Raw genomic sequence first — 15,291 nt, 5'->3', positions numbered from 1 at the left:
GAAGTGAGGCTAATAATAGGATTCACTTCTTAGAATTGCTGAAAGTTTTCAATGGACTAATATATATAGAATACTCTGAACAGTGTCTAGCCTTTGGCAAATGCTCTGTAAGTGGTAGCTACCATTAGTCAGAGATTTCTACTTGAAGTTCTAAGAATTCAAGCAAAAGTTTCCTTAATCTTACCATGTATTTAGAAGTATTGGGAAAGAATTTTATATCTTAGAGCTTTGGGAGTGCCCAGCTGGCTCAGTCGATATAGCATGTGACTCTTGATCTCAGGGTTGTAAGTTTGAGCCCTACATCAGATATAGAGATTACTTACAAAATAAAATCTTAAAAAAAAAAAAAAAAGATCTTAGACCTTTGAAGAAATTATACACTTTACTGTTTCGGGATTCCAAATCAATGAATAAATGTAAATATAGTATTGTTTAGATATTTAAAATGAAAGAATTTCATTTAAAAAAGTGAGAGAATTTAGATATATGTAGATTAAGGGACTTGCCCAAGATGTGAAAGGCAAAGATTATATTAGGAATTCAGTCTTCTTATAATCTTTAGAGCATTGCAAGCAAAAGTAAATGAATACCCAGAGCCAACTCTGGTTCACAGATACTATTAACACTTGTACCCTTCGGTGTTTTATGTACACAGCTTTAAATGCAAGGTGACTTATTCCAAGGTGAGTTGAAATGAGTGAGTTGAGTCATCTTACCTTCTGGAAAATGTACTCATTTGTTTTTCCATGCTAGCAACCTTAAGACAATTATCTATACATAGGCAAGGTAGAAAGATTAACTGGGAAAGCAAACCGTATAATTCAAACCAAATGACCCCTTTGGTCTGAACTATCCAAATAACTATGACTATAAACAATGTGGTTATTTTTTTGTTTTTTTATTTACTTCATTTTGGAAACTGGAGGATCAGCAAAAAAGTAGATGTAGAAAGAACTGAATTATCCAAACAATTGTCTCAATTTTCTACTCAGGGACAGTCACTGTGGACCCTTAAAATAGATAACAGGACGTGCTATGAAAGTGTTTTGCCCTAAAATAAGAACCCTAGATCCTGTCATTTCACTATTATGCATAATTTCTATTTAAATTTTATGTTTAAAAAGCATTGCTGTTATTAAGATGTTTACTCTAAGCTGCTCTCGGCCAAAACCTGATAGTGCAGTGTCGCCACTGCCCATCAGCAGAAAGCAAGGTTAGCACATTGGTTTCTAAATATTTGTCTTGGAGAAGAAAAGGTCTTAGACATGAGGACTCAGTTTTCCAATATGCATGACTTGGATTTAGTCTAAAATGTAAACCCCGGGATCACCTATCAGTATGAATTGAGTTATTACACATAGAAACGAAAAAGCAGGGCACCTGGGTGGCTCAGTTGGTTAAGTGTTCGGCTCTTGATCTCAGCTCAGGTCATGATCTCAAATGGGGTCCAGTCCCATGCCAGGCTCTGCAATGACAGAGCAGAGGCTGCTTGGGATTCTCTCTCTCCTTCTCTCTCTGCCCTTCCCCCACTCACACACATGCACTCTCTCTCTCAAAATAAATAAATTTTAAAAAATAGTTAAAAAATAGAAATGAAAGGGAAGCCTGGGTGGCTCAGTTGGTTAAGCGTGCAACTTCAACTCAGGTCATGATCTCACGGTTTGTGGGTTTGAGCCCCGCGTCAGGCTCTGTGCTGACAACTCAGAGCCTGGAGCCTGCTTCAGATTCTGTCTCCCTCTCTCTGCCCCTCCCCTACTTGCACTCTGTCTCTATCAAAAATAAATAAACATTAAAAAAATTTAAAAAATAGAAATGAAAAAGCTAGAGCAAAATCAATTATCAGTTGCTACTATCTAAAAATATTAGAAACCTCTAAAAGTATTTGTCATCATAGTTGATGTGAATTAAACTATCAACTACCTTAACTGATATTGACAGAACTCTACACTTAACAACTATAGAGTTGTCCCCTTTGATTGCACCTTCCAAATTTTCAAATTTCTTTTCAAATTCATGCTTACTCATGAATTTTGACTCAAAGATGTTGACTCATTAAAAATACCTAATGAAAAAAATCATAATCATGTAGAATATGTTGCCTGACTATAGCAGTATTAAATTAGAAGTTACAAACAAGATATCTTGATATATTAGGCTCCTCAGGCTGCTACAACAAAGTACCACAGACTAGGTGGCTTAAAGATTTAAGGTGCCAGTGAATTTCTGGTGAGTGCTTTCTTCTTGTCTAGTACATAGCCAACTTCTTGCTATGTCTTCACATGGGTACATGAAGAAAGAGAGATGTGAAAGGGCTCTCTGATGTCTCTTATAAGGACATGCTAATCCTATCGGCTCAGTGCCCCACCCTTATGACCTTATTTAATTTTAATTAATTTCCTAGAGTCCCATCTTCAAATGTAACTACACTGGAGGTTAGGGCTTCAACATACGAATTTTGGAAGGACACAAACATTCAATCCATAACACGTGGAAAAGTTCAAATATTTAGAAGTTAAGCAACAAACTTCTAAGCGATCCATAGATCAATAAGAAATGACAGGAGAAATTGGAAACTATTTCAAACTGAATAACAATGAAAATACTAGATATCCATTTTGGGGAGGATGCAACTAAGGCAGTGCTCAGAGAAAACTTTATAGCTTTAAATTCTTATATTAAATAGAAGCAAGGCCTAGGGCACCTGGTTGGCTCAGTCAGTAGAGCATGCAACTCTTGATCTCTAGATGGTAAGTTCAAGCCCCATGTTAGGGGTAGAGTTTACTTTAAAAAAATAAATAAATAAAAGAAAGGTCTTACATCAATTATCTAAGATTCTACCTTAAAAAACTTAAAAACAGAAGAGCAAAGCAAACTCAAATTGTAGAAGGCAGGAAATAAAGCAAAGAGCAGAAATCAGTGTAATAGGAAACAGCAAACAATAGAGAAAATTAGTAAATATAAGAGTTGATTTTACATTATTCACTAGTAATGCTAAAAAGATTAGCATATGGGGCACCTGGGTGGCTCAGTTGGTTAAGTGTCCAACTTTGGCTCAGGTCGTGATCTCATGGACTCTGTGCTGACAGTGTGGATCGTGCTTCGGATAATCCATCTCCCTCTCTCTTTGCCCCTCCCCTGCACTCTCTCTCTCTCAAAAATAAATAAACATTAAAGAAAAAGACAAGATATTAGAAAAAAATACAAAAATATTAGCATAAATAGTCAAGCCTTAGAAGAGGAATCAAGGGAAAAAAATAATACATATCGCCAGTTAACAAGAATGATACAGGAATTATTACCATAGATCCTAGTGGATGCCTGAAACTGATCATAGTACCAAGCTCTACGTATCCTGTTTTTTCCTATACACACACACCTATGATAAAGTTTAATTTATAAATTAGGCACAGTAAGATATTAATAACAATGCTAATAATAAAGTAGAACAATTACAATGATATCATAAGTTTTATGAATGTGGTCTCTCCCAAAATATCTTATTGTATTTACCCTTTTTTCTTATTATTTATTTATGTGTTTTTAAAAAAAATTTTAGAGATAGAGCATGCATGAGCAGGGGAGAGGGGGAGAGAGAGAGAGAGAGAGAGAGAGAGAGAGAGAGAGAGAGAGAATCTCAAGTAGGCTCCATGCTAGGCATAGACACAGGGCTCAATTCCATGACTCTGGGATCTCGACCTGAGCCAAAATCAAGAGTGAGATGCTCAACCGACTGGGCCACCCAGGCGCCCCTGAAACAAAGTAATTTCAAAGCAAAAACACCAAAAATTGAAGGACTTAAGCAACCTGATTTCAAGACTTACTATAAAGTTATAGTAATCAAGAGGTGTAGTATGAAGGAGAAAAAACCACAAACAAACAAAACAAACAAACAAAACAACACAAAACAAAACAAAACAAGGGGTGCCTGGGTGGCTCAGTCAGTTGAGCATCTGACTTCGGCTCAGGTCATGATCTCATGGTCCATGAGTCTGAGCCCTGCATCAGGCTCTGTGCTGACAGCTGAGCCTGGAACCTGTTTCAGATTCTGTGTCTCCCTCTCTCTCTGCCCCTCCCCTGCTCATGTTTTGTCTCTGTCTCTGTCTCTGTCTCTCAAAAATAAACATTAAAAATAAGTAAATAAATAAAAATAAATAAACAGAGCAAAGCAAAACAAAACAAAAAGATGATGTATTACTGGTATAAGGATAGATGTAGAGGGGTGCCTGGGTGGCTTGGTCAGTTAAGCGTCCGACTTCGGCTCAGGTCATGATCTCACGGTCCGTGAGTTCGAGCCCCGCGTCGGGCTCTGTGCTGACAGCTCAGAGCCTGGAGCCTGTTTCAGATTCTGTGTCTCCCTCTCTCTCTGCCCCTCCCCTGTTCATGCTCTGTCTCTCTCTGTCTCAAAAATAAATAAACGTTAAAAAAAAAAAAAAAAGGATAGATGTAGAATAAAGAATCCAGAATTAGGACTTCAGATACATGGTAAATTGGTTTTCTACAAAGGTGTCAAGGCAATTCAATAGGAATGAAAATACTTTTAACAAATGATGCTGTAATAACTTGATATCCTTATGAAAAAAAGTTAGTGTTGACTCTTTCTCAAACCATTTACAAAATTAACTTGAAATGGATCATAAATGTAAACATAAAAGCTAAAAACTATAAAACTTGAAGGGAAAACCTTGGAAAAAACTTATGTCACCTTGGTATGTTTGGGGGTGGTAAATTAAAAAAATCAAAATTATAAAATATCAAGGAAAATATACAAATTTAAGTTTATAGATCACTAAATTCCTATAAGCGAATATATCTATGCAACCACTCCCTATATCAGGATCAAGAACATTACCAACACCCCAGAAACCTATCTCATGCCCCTTTCTAGTCAATATTTCTCCACCAAAGTTTACCACTTTTCTGACATCTGTCATTATAGTTAATTTTACTTATTTTTTATTCCATAAATGTGGACTCATATAGGATGTCTTTGTACATGTAGTATTGGTTCATCACTTTTGTATATATTCTATCATAGGAATATGCCCCAATTTATCCACTCTACTGTCAATAGTCATTTTGAGTTTGTCGAATTTAGAGCTATTATCAACAAACTCCTATGAACTTTCTTATACAAATCTTTTGGAGCATATATGCCTATGTGTTAAATATCTGAATGGAATTACTGGGTCTGTTAAAGTATGCTTGGCTTTATTAGATAAATGAGATATAATTTGTGTTTCTCAGAGGGATCTGGTCCAGATAAGCAGGACAGTAGTGGATTTATTTAGTTTCCACAATTCTAAATGTAAAGAGCAGCTGAAGCCAATGGGACTGAATCAACTTAAACTCCCATAGCAGAATATGAGAGTTCCAGTTACTCTACGCTATTGTGAACACTGAGTATTGGCCATGCCATAACTTTCGCCATTATGGTGTGTGACAAATGATATGGAGCACCCTTTCATTTGCTTATCAGGCATTTGGATGTCCTCTTTTGTCAAGTACCAGTTCAAATCATTTGCCTATTTAAAAATTGCAGTGTCTGTCTTTCTTACTGATTTGTAGAATCTGGATACAAATTTTTTCTTGTCAAATATGTATATTGTGAATATCATCTCCTATTCTGTAGCTTGCATTTTCATTCTCTTAATAGTACATTTGTTGTACAGAAATTTTAATTTTAGTCAAGTCCAATTTAGCAATCTCTTTCATTATGTGTCTTGTGTTATGTTTAGGAAATCTTTGCATATCCTAAAGTCATGGGCATATTCTCCTATGTTATATCTAAAAAAGTTTTTGGGGCACTGGAGTGGCTCAGTTGGTTAAGCATCTGACTTGATTTCGGCGCTGGTCATGATCTCCCAGTTCACAAGATCAAGCCCCACGTTGGGTTCTGTGCTGACAGCACGGAGCCTGTTTGGGATTCTCTCCATCTTTCGCTGCCCCTCCCCTGCTCATGCTTCAGCTCTCTCTCTCTCTCTGTCTCTAAAAGATAAAGAAACTGAAAACAAAAGTTTTTTTCTTAGACACTTAAGTGTATGAGCATCTGGCATAGATTTTTGATGTCTGTTTTTGAAATTTGTTTTCTGATCCACTGATCCATTTGCTACATTTGAATCAATACCATGCTGTTTTTATACCTGTATTTAAAAATAATTTTTGATATTTGATAGTGTAAATTCTCAATTTTGTCCTTTTTCTTCAATATGGAATTTGTTATCCTTTAGATTTTGATACAAATTTTAGAATCAGTTTTACTAAATTTTCTATTCCTTTCCCCCCAAAAATATTCTTTGATATGGAAAGAATTGTCATCTTTAAAATATGGACTTCTCAAATCCGTGAAGATAACACAACCTTGATTTATTTGGGTCTTCTTTAATTTTTCTCTGTGATGTTTTGTTGTTTTCTGAATATAGGTCTTGGATATTTTTTATTAATTTTTTCCCTTAGGTATTTGATGTCTTTTGATGCAATGTTAAGTTACACTGTTTTAATATTTTATTATCTAATTTTTTAGATTTTGTTATGTAGTTTTTTTCCTAGCTTATAGAAATACAACTGATTTTTATATATACTGACCTTATATCCAGTGACCTTGCTAAAATTACTTATTAATTCTACTGGCTGATGCAAAGTTCTTCCTGATTTTCATGTGCGCAATTGTATCATCTGTGAATAATGACTGTTTTATCTCTTTCTTTCCATTCTTTGTAGATTTACTTTTTTTTTTTTTGCTTAATTGCATAGTTTATATCAAATAAAATGTTGAATAAAAGTGGTGATAGTGGATATCCTTTTTTTTTCCCCAGGAAGGCTTTGGAGATTTCATCATCAAAGGTATTTTCTGTATGAGTTTTGTAGATACCTCTTTTCAGATAGACTGTATTATTTTTCTTTATTTGCTGAGAATTTTTAGATCAGTAGGTATTTTCATATGAAGGGATATTAAATTTTACCAAATGCTTTTTGGCATCAATTGAAATTATTAAATGATTTCTCTCCTTTGTTTTGTTATTGTGGTAGGTTACAATGATTGGTTTTTCAAATGTTTAAATGAATTTTATATTCCCTGGAATAAAAGCATCTTGGTCATTATGTAACACGTATATCTGTATGAATTTAATTTATTAATATTTTATTTATAATATTTGTACCTATGTTTATGAGTAAACCTATAACTTGTTTTTGTAATTTACTGTTAAGTTTTGATATCAATGTTATGGTGGTTAGGTAAAATGAGTTGGGAAGTATTCCCTTGCCTATCTGGAAGAGTTTAGGATACTTTTTTTTTTTTTTTTTTTTTTACATGTTTGATAGAATTTACTAATGACACCCCTTGGGACTGGAGTTTGCTCTGTGAGAATTTTTTTTTTTTAATTATAGATGCAATTTCTTTAATAGTATAGTATTATTCACCTATCCTATTTCTTTTGGTTTCCTTTTTGTGAGGGATTTGTCGGCTTCATCTAAATATTCAAATGTATTGACATAAATAGTTCATTCTCTTATTATCCTTTTAATGTCTTTGGCATCTTTTTGTCTTCTTTTTCATGCCTGTCTTTGAAACTTCTACCTTTTTCCTGTTAAGCCTTACAAAGGGTTTAATAAAAACTTCAAAGAAAAAGTATTTTGCCTTGTTGAATTATCTCAATTTGTTTTCTATTTCTTTGATTTCTGATCTTATCTGTATTATTTCCTTCTTATTTTCTTTAGATTTAATTTGCTAATTTTCTCTTATTGCATAAACAGTTAACTGATACCATTTCTTTTTATTCATAAATATTTAAGTCTTAGATTTTCCTCTATGCACTACTTTCACTGAGTTCCATGACTTTAAATGATATGTTTTCATTAGCATTTAGTTCAGAATTTTTCTAATTTCATTCTGATTTCTTATTTAGCCAAGAGTTATTTAGAAGTATGAAATTTCCATGCATTTGTGGATTTACTAGTTACGTGTTATTTATTTCTAGCTTAATTTCTTTATAGTTAGAGAACATACTCTCTCTGATTGTAATCTTGGATATTTGATTAGTCTTGATTTATGACTTAGCATATGATTTATTTGAATAATTGTTCCATGTGTATTTGAAAATTATGTGTTTTCTACACTTGTTGAACTATATTTTATATAATGATTAGGTCAATTTTGTTAAGTGTGTTATTCAAATAACCTTATGGACTCTTTTCTGCTTGTTTATCAATTATTAAAAAGATTTGTCTGCTTTTTCCCCTAATCCTTTAAATATTAGCTTTGTATATTCTGAGATTATATTATTAGGCAAACTACATTTTGATTTTATTTTTAAATTGAATTTTATATTAAGAGCATTTAACATGAGATCTATCCTCTTAACCTATTTTTAAATGTGCAATATACAATTGATGACCATATGTGCAGATCTCTAGAGCGTATTCATCCTGCTTGACTGAAACGATATGCCCATTTATTTGTAACTTTCCATTTCCTCCTCCCTTCAGCCCGTGTCAACCACCACTTCACTCTGTGCTTGTATGAACATTTAGATATTTCTTGTAAGAGAGATCATCCAGTTTTTATCTTTCTGTGTTGGGCTTATTTCATTGACCAAAATGTCCTCAAGATTCATCCATGTTGTTGCAGATTGCAGAATTTTCTTCTTTTTAAGACTGAATTATAGGGGCGCCTGGGTGGCTCAGTCGGTTAAGTGGCCGACTTCGGCTCAGGTCATGATCTCGCGGTCCGTGAGTTCGAGCCCCACGTCAGGCTCTGTGCTGACAGCTCAGAGCCTGGAGCCTGTTTCAGATTCTGTGTCTCCCTCTCTCTGCCCCTCCCCTGTTCATGCTCTGTCTCTCTCTGTCTCAAAAATAAATAAACGTTAAAAAAAATTAAAAAAAAAAGGACTGAATTATATTCTGCTGCATGTATGTATATACCACATTTTCTTTATTCATTCATCAGTCAACGGACATTTAGTTTGTTTCTACATCTTGGCTATTATGAATAGTGCTGTGTGGGACATTAGTGTCCTAACATTTCTTCAAGATTCCAATTTTAATTTTTTTGTAGAATTTTTCAGAAGTGGGATTGTTGGATCATATTGTAATTGTTTTTAATTTTCTGAGGAACATCATACTGTCTTCCATAGTGGCTGCACCATTTTGCATTCCCACCAACAATGTACAGAGCTCCAACTTCTTCATATCCTTGCCAACAGTTATCTTTTATTTTTTTGATAATTGCCATCCTGACAAGTGTGAGATGTTACCTCATTTCGGTTTCGATTTGCATTTCCCTGATGATTTGTAACAGTCAGCATTTTTTTTCATATGCCTGTTGATCATTTATATATTTTTTTGAGAAATGTCTATCACGTCCTCGGCCCATTTTATTGGTTATTAGTTTCTTTGCTATTGAGTTGTAGGATATATTAGATATATGATTTGCAAATATGTTCTCCCATCTTGTATGTTGCCTTTTCATTCTATTGATTCCTTTGCTGTGGAATTTTGCAGCTGAAACCACCTGAAAATAATCTCAAAATGAATCTCCTTTTCCACCTGAAACTCTAACCTTTGGAATAATCTCTCTTCCTCTTTTACATTTCTTTCTAATAACCCTCTCTTCCCTACTCTGCTTCACATATCTGGGGGAAAAATTACACAGGAGATATTAGTGAACTAAATTAGTGTCTTGATTGTCAAGTATAGTTCAGAACCATGGAGAGCAGCCCATATGGTTTAAACTTTTAGCAGTTAAGATATTATTATAGAAGGATTGTATGCCTTGTTGTAAACCAATTGGGGCAGGGCTATGAACACTTCCATAGCCCTTGATACATGCCACCAAATTGCTTTTGAAAAGCGAGACATTAATTTACAGAGCTGCCAAGTAAAACTTCTATGACCTCTCTCTTTATATCTTTCTTTCATTTATCTTACACGGGTGATGAAATGAGTGCCTACTGTGTACTTGCTCTCAAAAAACTCAAAATTTATATGTGAGAACAAATAAGAAAGCAAATGATTATATTACAATGGGACAGTCTATATTAAGTTTTGCTATGAGACACGTAGAAGTACACGACATTGCTAAACTTGAAAGAGAATTCTATCTCACGAGAAGATGAAATTTGAGCAGAATGCATTTGTGGAGGAAGAGGCTGGGGAGAGGACAATGGCTGGGTAAAAATATATCCTAACATGTCATGTTAGGGATTTGGGCTATGGAGAGTCACTGAAAATTTTTACAGAAGTGAATAACATGTTTAGATATGCATTTTAGAGAGTTCACTCTAGAGAATGGCATTGAAGCTGAACAAGATTGGAGGCTGAAAGAGCAATTAATGGGCTATTGAAAAATTGAGGTGAGGTATAATAAAACAGTAAAGGCAGGAAATACCTGAGGATAGAAAGAAGTGGGACTAATTTGAGAGATGCATAAGAACAAAAAGATATGAGCAAAGATTTATCATAAATATAACAAAAAGCAAATATGTTTCTCCTAGAAAGGAAACTCTGTATATGAAAAACATTTTATTTTTGTTATATTTATGATATACCTTTCCTCCTGTTTGGTTATTTTCTGATTATCCCTTTTTTTGTAAATAATAGTTTTAAATTTTGAAGTAGTAAAATTTACTTATTTCTGCTTTTGTAATTCCTCATATTCTTTTTTTTTTTTAAGTTTATTTATTTATCTTGAGAGAGATAGCATAGAGCCCAGTGCAGAGGTCAAACTCATGAACCAGAAGATCATGACCTAAGCCAAAATCAAGAGTCGGATGCTTAATCAACTGAGCCAACCAGGCGCCCCTGATTCCTCATATTATTAAATTTAGAATTGAATTTACAGATTAATTTGAGAAGAACTGCCATCCTTACAGTGTTGAGTCCATAAACAAAGTGTATCTATTTACTTAAGTATTATTTTAAATTTTTTAGTTTTTAAAAAAAATTACTTTTTCAATAAAGTTTTAAGGTTTTCTCCACAAAATAATTTCATGTTTAAAATTTACATGTAATAAATTTCATATTAAAAAATAATACAAAAAATAAAATTTCAAAAAGCTAAAAAAAATTTACATGTATATCATACATATAAAAATACATTATATATATTCCAATCAGGTCAAATATTTAATTGCTGTTGAAGAATTATCTTTTTAAATGTCTATTTTCTGGGTATCTGTTGCTGATATGTAATAGCACAATTGGTTTTTTGATCTTTTATCTAGAAATTCTCTAGAACTCTCTGTTGTAAATAACTTTTCTATGACAATAAAGTAAATTTTCTCCTTAAGTAATATCATCTGTCAAATAATGAGAGACTTACTTATTTTTCTTTCTGATCCATAGACCATATATTTCTTTCTTGCCATATTATGCAAACTAAGACCTTCAGTATTATGCTGCATGGGAGAATGATAGTGTTCATTCTTCACTAAAAAAGCCAATTCTTCAAGAAGACTTAGCAATACTAAACATTATTGCACCAAATTGAGAGCTTCAGATTATATGAAGCAAAAATTCATCGAACTGAAATGAGAAATAGGCCAATCTACAATTATAGACAGAGATTTCCATACTTCTCTCTCAATGAATAGATGTACATCAAAAAATCCACTGTAAGTCTAAAGATACAGAATGACATATCTTTCTATGAGGATAGATATAGGGATATAAGAATAGATATAAGAATAGTGTTGTGGGTTCAACTGCATCTACGAAAGAGGTGTACTGAATTCCTAACCCCCATATGTATAAATATGACTTTATTTGAAAAAGGATTTTGCAGATGTAATCAAGTTAGATGAGGGTGGGACCTAAATCCAATCACTGGTGTCTTTATAAAGAGGGGGAAATTTGGAGACAGAGACATAGGAAAGCAATCCAAGTGACAACAAAGTCAGAGATTAGATTTGCCACAAGCCAAGGAATGCCAAGGATTGTCAATATTCACCATAAGCTAGAAGAGGGAAAAGGAAGAGGATTCTTCTTTAGAGTCTTCTAAGGGAGCACGGCCCTGCTGACACCATGACTTTGGACTTCTAGATTCCAAAGCTGTGAATAAATAATTTTCTGTTATTTTAAGCCACTCAGTTTGTGGCAATTTTTGCTACAGCAGCCCTAAGAATAAACAGATAATAGAGGCGCCTGGGTGGCTCAGTAGGTTAAGTGTCTGACTCTTGATTTAGGCTTAGGTCAGGATCTCATCATCATGAGATTGAGCCCCACGTGAGGCTCTGCACTGACAGTGCTAAGCCTGCTTGGGATTCTATCTCTCCCTCTCTCTCTGCCCCTCGCTCTTGAGTGCTCTCTCTCTCAAAATAAATAAATCAACATTAAAAAATTTTTTAAAAAGATATTAATAAGGTAAAAGATAAATATAATAGATAGATGTAAGAGTACAAGGCAATTGAAGATCATGACCAATCAATGTTACCTAATTAACATTTAGAGAACAACCTTCCAACAAGAGCAGAATGCATAATTTTTTTTCAAGTATGCACAGAACATTTACCAAGATAGACCATATTCTGAGCCTTAAACCAACTCTCACTAATTTAAAATTATTCAGTCATACAAAGTATGTTTGATCACAAAGGCATTAAATTATGAATCAATAATAGAAACATATCTGGAAAGTCCTCAATATTTGAAAAATAACTGAAATTTTCATTGATTGAGATAACCTTCCAATTCAGGAGTATAGATTTGAATGTGACATCTTTTTTTAAAAAAATTGTATTTTCCAATTAGGTTATTCTTGTTCATTTCTATTGATTTTTATGAATTTAGGACACTTTGTTGAATAATTTTTATTAGTTCTCATGATTTTTTTTCTAAATTTGTCCGGGTTTTCTGAATATATAACAGCCTGTTTTTCCTTTTTCAATATTTATACCAGTTATTTTTATTTCATTTGTCCAAATTTCAAAACAATATTAAACATTAATAATAATTAACAGTGCCTTATGATTTATACCAGAATGCCCCTGATGTTTATCAACTTCTCAAAGAGATCTGTGATCCTAAAAATTAAGAACCATTGTTTAGAATCATAAGTTCTTTAAAAAAAAAAATTTTTTTTAACGTGTACTTATTTTTGAGAGAGAGAGGCAGAGCATGGCGGGGGTGAGGGGGGGAAGGGCAGAGAGAGAGGGAGACACAGAATCTGAAGGAGGCTCCAGGCTCCAGGTTCTGAGCTGTCAGCACAGAGCCCAACGCAGGGCTTGAACCCAAGAACCGCAAGATCATGATCTGAGCCAAAGTCAAACGCTTAATTGACTGAGCCACCCAGGCTCCCCTAGAATCCTAAGTTCTTAGCATTTGTACAATCCTTAATCTACAGATGATGATTCTTGAGATCACAAAGGTTAAGTGACTAGTGTTCCAAGGTCTTACAACTAGGCAGTGGAAAAACCATGACTAGAATTTCTTTCCATTTATGGTTTTGTTGTTACCAAACATTACAACACAAATTGTAATGCTTTTCCTCATCTCTGATCTTTTTTAATTGCAAATTATTGCAATTGCACTTTTTGAGTAACAAGTTTATTGAGATATAATTCACATACCATACAATTTCACCCACTTAAATTACACAATTCAGTGGCTTTTTAGCACATTCACAGAGTTGGGCATCATCATCATAATTATTTTAGAATATTTTTATCACCCCAAAAGAAGCCTGGCAGCCCTTAGCCATAAGCTTCCAACTCTGCCACTCCTCCTCCTCACTCCCCCCAACCCTAACCTATTTTGTATCTCTATGAATGTATTCTGGATATTTCATATAAATGGAATTATATGTGGTCCTTTGTGACTGACTTCTTTCACTCAGCATGTTTTCAAGGTTCATCCATGTTGTAACATGTATCAGTAATATTAACAGTAATAATATTTTGTCGCATGGTATATACTTACTTATTCGTTCATTAGTTGATGAACATTTGGACTGTTTCCACTTTTGGGCTATTATGAATAATATCATTATGAAGGTTCACATACCACTTTTTGTGTGGACACACATTTTCATCTCTCCTAAGGGTAAAAGTGCTGAATCATATGGTAACTCTATGTTTTTTTGTTTTTTGTTTTTTTACTTTTTAAAAAAATGTTTATTTCTTTTTGAGAGAGAGAGAAAACACAAGCTGGAGAGGGGCAGAGGACCTGAAACGGGCTTGGTGCGAACAACAGAGAGCCCAATGTGGGGCTCAAACTTGTGAACTGCAAGATCATGACCCAAAGTCTGACACCTAACCTACTGAGCCACCCAGGCATCCTGGCAACTCCATGTTTAATAGTTGAGAAACTCTGTTTAACAAGCTGTTTTCCAAACTGCTGCACCCCTTTAACCTTCGCACCAGCAGGAGAGGAAGGCTCAAATTTCTCCACATCCTTGTCTCATTTGTTATTCTTTGTTCTTTTGATTACAGCCATCCTAGTGGGTGTGATGTCGTATTTCATTATGGTTTTGATTTTCATTTCTGTGATGGTTAATGATGTTGAACATCTTTTTATGTGCTTATTGCCTATTTATTATCTTTCTTTGGAGAATCATCTATTTGTATCCTTTGCCCATTTTTTTTTAACTATGAGAATATTTAAATGTTTATTGACAGTTCAAGTTTCCTTTTCTGTGAAATGACTTTCTGTCATTAGTCCATTTTTCCATTGTATTGTTTCCCCTTTTCCTTATTAAACATAATTCCTTAGTGTAGATACATATCTTTTCACATCTGTAGCTTGTATTTCTGCTATCTTTGTGGTCTTCTGATGAAAAGATCTTAAATTTTATTTATTTATTTATTTATTTTGGTTTTTTGTTAAAAAATTTTTTTTAATGTTTATTTATTTCTGAGACAGAGAGAGACAGAGCATGAGTTGGGGGGAGGGGGCAGAGAGAGAGGGAGACACAGAATCCGAAGCAGGCTCCAGGCTCTGAGCTGTCAGCACAGAGCCTGATGTGGGGCTCAAACTCACAAACTGTGAGATCACGACCTGAGCCAAAGTCGGTCGCTCAACCGACTGAGCCACCCAGGCGCCCCTAGAAGATCTTAAATTTAATTATCAATATTTTCTGTCAGGATATGCACTTTTGGAATTTTGTTTAAGAAATCTGTCCCTCCTCTGTCCGAAAGGGAGACAATATAATGCATTAACATATGGCATATTAAAATGGTCTCAAGAGGCAGATTACCTAAGTTCAAATCACAGTTCTTCTACTTAGTGGCTTTGAGACAATTTAATTAACTTCTTTTGCCTCAGTTTCCTCATTTATAAAATGAGATGATATTAACAGTA

The 15,291-nt window shown here is 34.2% G+C and overlaps 1 long non-coding RNA gene across 4 annotated transcripts in view; it reads right to left on the bottom strand.

Annotated features, from left to right (window-relative positions):
* Positions 1–15,291, bottom strand: part of LOC109276436 (uncharacterized) — a 55,407-nt gene that overhangs the window by 34,417 nt on the left and 5,699 nt on the right. The window contains exon 3 of one of the 4 annotated variants that reach the window (XR_008422257.1): positions 394–1,465. The exons of 2 other annotated variants lie outside the window; for them this stretch is intronic. This is a non-coding gene — a long non-coding RNA (uncharacterized LOC109276436). Of the gene's footprint in view, positions 1–393; positions 1,466–11,132; positions 12,046–15,291 lie in introns of those variants that run through there. One more of the 4 variants, XR_008422256.1, reaches the window with a different exon arrangement.

The sequence above is a fragment of the Panthera pardus genome, unplaced genomic scaffold, assembly GCF_024362965.1.
Source record: "Panthera pardus isolate Hobbes unplaced genomic scaffold, ASM2436296v1 HiC_scaffold_15, whole genome shotgun sequence".
In the NCBI taxonomy this organism is placed as follows: domain Eukaryota; kingdom Metazoa; phylum Chordata; class Mammalia; order Carnivora; family Felidae; genus Panthera; species Panthera pardus.
Note: the sequence above shows the minus strand (reverse complement) of the source record. Positions and strands in the feature narration are given on the sequence as shown.